This window comes from Cetorhinus maximus, chromosome 19 (assembly GCF_964194155.1).
Source record: "Cetorhinus maximus chromosome 19, sCetMax3.hap1.1, whole genome shotgun sequence".
NCBI classification, from domain to species: domain Eukaryota; kingdom Metazoa; phylum Chordata; class Chondrichthyes; order Lamniformes; family Cetorhinidae; genus Cetorhinus; species Cetorhinus maximus.
This window is the reverse complement of record NC_135897.1, coordinates 55,906,249-55,912,618: the sequence shown is the minus strand read 5'-3', so window position 1 is coordinate 55,912,618 and position 6,370 is coordinate 55,906,249. Positions and strand designations below refer to the sequence as shown.

The 6,370-nt window shown below is 49.5% G+C and overlaps 1 pseudogene; it reads right to left on the bottom strand.

Moving 5' to 3' along the window:
• Positions 1-464: 464 nt before the first annotated feature.
• LOC144694199 (nucleophosmin pseudogene) lies at positions 465-1,439 on the bottom strand (annotated as a pseudogene).
• Between the last annotated feature and the right edge of the window lie 4,931 nt (positions 1,440-6,370).

The following is a 6,370-nucleotide window of genomic DNA, read 5'->3' as shown; positions in this document are numbered from 1 at the left end:
GGGGCTGGCCTGCTGGCCCTGAATGGACAATGAATCTGCTCCCCGGCCTTTAATTAGCTGAAGCTTTGAAAATCACGGCGGTCGAGTCTAAAGTGTGCTGTGCGGGTCGGACCCAGCCTGCCAAGTCCGGCTCCTGACCCCTCATCAAAAATTTGGCCTCAAGTCTCAGAAAAAAGCCAGCAATTTCAAATTGAATTGTTAAGCCAATGACCAAGTTTTTTTTTAAAACAAATTGTGCAACACCCTTAGTGAGATTTCCATAAACCCTTCCTCCACGGAGTGCAACTGGTACAGAGTGGAATTACTGCGAGTTCGGTGAGAAGGGAGTGAAATTTTAAATTTTAAGGGTTAACCTTTTATAAAATCTGGTCCTGCCTTCTTGCAATTTAAACTATATTGGCAGGGGACTGATAACCTGGGGTCAAATTCAGAGCAGGCAATGGGAGATTTTTTTTTGTAACACAAACTTTTATTTACAAGAACACAGAGGCAAGAACAGAGTACAATTTTCACAGCATGTTTGAGTCAATACTGCTACAGTTCCTCTACTCCCCATCCATTTTTGGCCTCCACACCTAAAGTTCTTTGATGATCTTGGGGTCCTCTATCCTGAAGCCATGTTTAAGGTAGTTTACAAACTTAGGCTCCAGCTTGGGCAGGCCAACCCCTTTTTCCACTGAAGTTCTTCAACTTGGACTTGATTTCTTCAACAGCCAATGGTGTCTTTGGGATCTTGGGTGTCTTGGGTTTACTGCTGGATTCTGGTGTCTTTGAGTGCTTGTTAGCTGGTGTGGGTTTGGTGGGTTTTTGCCATTTTGGTTGGGAGTCCCCTTTGTTCCAGCGATAGCCTTGAGTGGAGTTTTCTGAAGAGGCTTTTTTGCTGGGGTCATGTCCTCCTCATCTTCATCCTCCTCCTCATCATCCTCCGTGTCATCTTCATCAGAGTCTTCAACTTTCATTTTTTTCTGCATTATTTTGGATGCGCCAGTAGCTGGTCGCTTTATAGCTCGTTTCAATGTGGTGTCCTCCAGCATGCTGTCATCCTCATCATCAGGTTCCAAATCATCATCATCCAATGCAATGAGGTGTTGGCCACTGATGTACACAGGACCTGCTCCAGATTTGAGTCTGAATGTCACAGGTGGTGCCATTTCAAAGACTCCCAAACTAACCATTGGCTGTACTGACAACTTCAGAGCTGCCAAAGTGATCTTCATGTTCTTGCCTTCAGAATTTAAGCCTTCTGCTTCAACCAGATGCAAGCCATCACTTGCACCAGCACCAAGGCAAACTGTTCTCAGAGAAAGCTGATGCTCAGATTCATCATCATCCACCTCCACCTTGTACTCCTTCTCACCTGCCTTGAGCTCACATCCGAATAAGAAGCTCTGTGATCTCAGGGGCGCTGCACTCTTTAGCTCGCAATCCGCCATCCTGGTGCTTTTCCTGGCCATGGGAGATGAAGAATTAGTGAGTGATCCTGAAAGACAGAAGAAGCACAAGTTAAAAAGTGTATGTGGTAATCTGAGGTGTGATACACCTTTAAGAGACTGAGCAGATTGACCACGTGACTGCCAGACCCAATAGCTGTGTAGCGCAGGCTACCACGTCAATTTTAGTCTAGAGTGGGGTCTGAGTGGAGAAGTACACATTATGTTAATGCTCTGTTGTTTGTGTAAATAAAGAGTATGTGCTTCATTTCATATTGGTCTCTGCATCTGCCATACATTGTAATTGACTTGCCTGCTGACAGATAAGCGCACAACTGGTTCACGAGCAAAGCGACCCATTGTCATAACATAATAACTGGCGATGAGGCAAAACACCACCAGTTGACAACGCCAAGGAATGCCGCAAAAACTCAACCGTACTGAAGTAGCCGTGCCTGCAGGCTGATTGTAAGTACAATACAATTGTAAACCCTCACCATAGTTGTCAAAAACGTCGCCCTCCAATATGCCACAATTTGGCCGCATTGAACAGTTTGATCAGACCACCAATGACTGGACACATTATATTGAACGTCTCGCGTTTTTCTTTTTGGCCAACAACATATTGGGGGAGGAGAAGAGGTGAGCGGTCCTCTTGTCAACATGTGGCAGTAAAACGTACGGCCTAATTCGTAACCTCTCAGCACCCAATGCCCCAGATTCCAAGAGCTTTGATGAGTTGGTGAATCTAGTGAAAGGCCATTTCCAACCAAAACCCTTGGTAACAACGCAGCGCTTTAAATTCAATTCAAGGTGTCGCGCTCCTGGAGAGACAGTCGCTTACTATGTAGCAGCCTTAAAACAATTGACAGGGCATTGAGAGTTTGTGATGTCGATTAATGACATGTTAAGAGACCGATTAGTGTGTGGGATTAACAAAGAGGCCATTCAAAAAAGGTTGCTGCCTGAGACAAATTTGGATTTCAGTAAAGCCCTGGAATAGGCGCTCACAATGGAAAGCACAGTCAGGGACTCAGAAGAAATTAAGGGAGCACAAAATGGTGCCGCCTGTCACGTCGTGGGGGAGGCACCGGTTAGAAATGGCGCAGAAGCGCAGGGCTCTGCGGAAAGGTGGGAAACAGCCGCCATTAACAGACCAGCAAAAAGCAATGGCTTAACGGATAAAAAGCACATTCATAATAGTAGGACTAGAACCAGATAGCCTATAAACGAACAACAATTTAAAAGAACCGAGTGCTTCTACTGCCATTACAATGGGTACATTATGTTATATTGTAAAGAAAGATTGAGGCCAAAGTTCAAAGATCCTGATTCACAGGCCCCTGCCATGCACGAATTATCTTTCCTTGCTTTCGCAGGCACATCTGGGAAGCAGCCAAGGGAGTCCATGAGCCTGGTCCTCGACTGAAGCCTTGAAGACACCTTGAAAGAAGAATCTGATGACACCCTAATTTGAAGATCCATCACAGCGCTCACCCACACCCTGCACCAGCGCAGTGATGTCTCCTTGCCTATGGGTGCTTGTTATAATGAGCAATGTTTGTGTCACTCAGATGTGAAACCTTTGTTCCAGGCCAAGTTAAAGGCAGGTGTCTCAGCCCACGGCCTCTTCCCTGTGCAGTGTGTAACCTTCAGACCAAAGTGATGGTCCGGCTTCACACTCACTGGACACATTAGTGATGCCTACATCTCGATGGGGCTTCTCATTGCTGCCAGAATGCCATGGACAGGTGTCACAGAGTTCTGTCATTCTCTCTGTGTGCTCTCAGCACCTTTCAGGTGGGGCTGGCCCCCATCTCTTCAGTATCTGTGATTGGTGACACTGTGCTCCTGAAGGGGACGGGTGCTGAAGGCTAACAAAGGAACAGGTGCATTTAAAGTTTCACGGCTATGTCTCTTTGGCATGACCCTAATCACAGAGCGCCCTCAGCCAGACAGGAGTCAGACATTCACAGAGGCAATGTGAAGATTTCTGGAGTGTCCTCACTCCATGTCGTCATCATCCTCCTGGAATCTAGTGACTATTGGGGCCTCCACTGCATCTCCATAACATGAATCTGAGCATTGAAGGTATGCGGGCTGCCATCAGCCACACAGGAGTCAAACATTCACTGATGCAAGGTGAGGTTGTCAGGACTGTCCTCATTGCATCTCGTCATCATCCTCCATGAATCTTGCGGCTATGAGGGCCTCCCGAGTGCACCTACCTCGTCTGGCCAGTGCAATAGCCTCATTGCTGGCGTCTCCTTCGACATCCTCCTCAATAGAGAAGACATGCAGCTCTTCCATCTCCTCCTCAGTCAGGTCCTCCCCCCTTTGTAGCACCAGGTAGTGTAACGTGCAGCAAGCAACAAAGATGTGCAACACCCTCGGTGTATTGCTCCACTGGACCTGTCGAGGGACCGGAACCTCATTTTTGAAATGCCTATCGTTTGCTCTACTGAAGTCCGGGTTATAGCATGAGCATCATTATACCATCACTCTGCTGCAGTCTGAGGCCACTGCACAGGCGTTATCAGCCACGTCCTCTGTGGGTAATCCTTGTCCCTGAGGAGCCAACCTTGCAGCCTCTCTGAACCCTGGAAGATGTCAGGGATCTGAGGCCTGCTGGGGATGTAGGAGTCATGGATACTCCATGGGAATCATCCACATATCTGTCGGATGCATTTGTGGTGGTCACACATCAGTTGAACATCTAGTGAGTGGAAAGCTTGCGATTGACGAAGTTGACTGCTTGTTGCCATGAAGATCTGAACGCCATGTGAGTGCAGTCGATGGCCCCCTGCACCTGTGGAAAACCATAGGTCTAAGCAAATCCCAGCTCTCTTGCTTCCTGGCTTTCCTGATCACATACAAATTGCACAAAGTTATGTGCCTTTGTGAAGATGGAATCCATGACCTGGATACAACTGAGCATGGAAGCTTGCGAGATCCCGCACAGGACGCCTGTGGAGCCCTGGAAGGAGCCACTGGCATAAAAATTTAACGCCCCAATCACTTTCACGGCTACTGGCCGTGGATGCCATCCATGTCCCCGTGGCGCCAGATCCTGCGGCAGGTGGCATATGTGATCTGCCAGTTCCCTAGACATGCACAGTCTTCAGCGACACTGGTTCTCATTCATCTGCAGGAATGACAAGCGCCATCTATAGGCCCTGGGTCTAGCAAAGTGCCTATGAGTGACCACTCTCTGTGGATCTTTAGCTGCATGTGCAGCAGGCCCTGCCACCCCTTCATCTTGAGGGAGATGATTCTCCTTTTGCTGAGCCAGGCTACTCTGCTGCTCTCTTCTTCTTCTTCTCTGCTCCCTGGAAGCCATGAGGCATACCGCTAAATCATCAGGCTCCATGATCCTGATGTTCTCCTCTTGCAGGATCAAAGAGAGAGAGAGAGACGTGTGGGTTACCATGTATCCTAAGAACCTCTCTTGGTTCAGTCTGAAGGCCCCTTCACACATGCAGGAGAGTTTTGGCTATCACTTGGATGGCCAGTGTATAGTGTGCTCATTGGCTGTCTGAAACCCCACCCACCTCCACTCTACTCCACTCGACCGATTGGTGGCAGCTTTGGCCACTGGTCTGCATGCTGTATTCTCAGCTCAGGCGCAGCAAACTCTTAACCTGCACTGTAAGGCTGTGCTGTTAGCTTGAACCATGATGGATACAGGTCCAAACCTTAATAAAGCCATTACAAGGGGCTGTAAGCCCCTCCACCAGTGACTACGCCATGGCCACCTTTCCTAAGGGGATTCTACAACTTGCCCAGTCGGCCAATTGTTCTGCTGCCGCCTAAAACGCACATTAATTTGCAGTCCGTGCCTGAGGGGTGAAATGTTCTGGAGCGTTTGGTGGCACTTTCATGCTTTTGCATTGCTTGAGTGGGCAGAAAAGCTTCAGAGGCCCGATTCCCAGCATATCAAAGCTGCTGCAGCTGAACAGCCTCAGTGGTGGAAGAATGCTCACTTTTGACAAGCTTTTCCAAGTGCATGGCAGCTTTCCTCACTCCGCCTCCCCCACAAGCCCCCTCCCGGCATGTGCTTGTGTACTTCCTTCAGTCTGTGCTGCCTTGCCCCCTACCTTCCCTTGGCTGACCCGCACTGGAGCCCTTGCCCTGGCACCACACTGAAAGCCAGCTGGGGAAAAGCAAATTTCCTGCGCTCCCCCGGAATGCGCAGCACCTCTTCCCTGATGTCCTACGGGCGATGCTCGCGAGCTCTGTGCAAGGTAGTTTGCATTCACCCCCGAATTCCCCTTGAAGTTCAGGTCGGCAGGTGCACATCTTTTAAAGGCAGTTCTGAAACACGCTGTTCTGAAGTCAAGCCAATGTGGGTGGTAAATTTGATGTGGGGGGATGATTTTGGTGAGCAAGGCTTATAATGAGATCTTAAAGTATTCAAATTAGTTTCCCAATGTGTGGCGGCGGGAAATGCGGCCCACTATTGACAGGGGGAGCGGACGATCGCAAACTGGTTTGTCTATGGCTTAAAACCGATTTTTGGCCTTCTTGACATTTTGTTCCCCCCCACTCTCCCTTCTCCCCCCACCCCTCCCCCCCTCCCCCTCCCCCCTCCCTTCCCCCCTCCTCCTCCCTCCCCCTCCCCCCATCTCCCCCTCTCCCCTCCCCCCATCTCCCCCTCTCCCCTCCACCCATCTCCCCATCTCCCCCTCTCCCCTTCCCTCCCCCCCCTTCCCCCCCTCCTCCTCTCTCCCCCTTCCTCTCCCCACCCCCCCCCCCCCCCCGTCTGCCATGACACCCAATGCCAACAGGACCAGACAATTCAGCCTTTGATTTTTTTTTTCAACGGAGCTCAGCTGCCACTTGTTATGGCATCGACTCTGAACCCAGGCTGGCCACAGTGATTAACTAAACGGACTCTCTGATTGATTAATGGCCTAAAGATTTTTAAAGGCTAGTTCAAC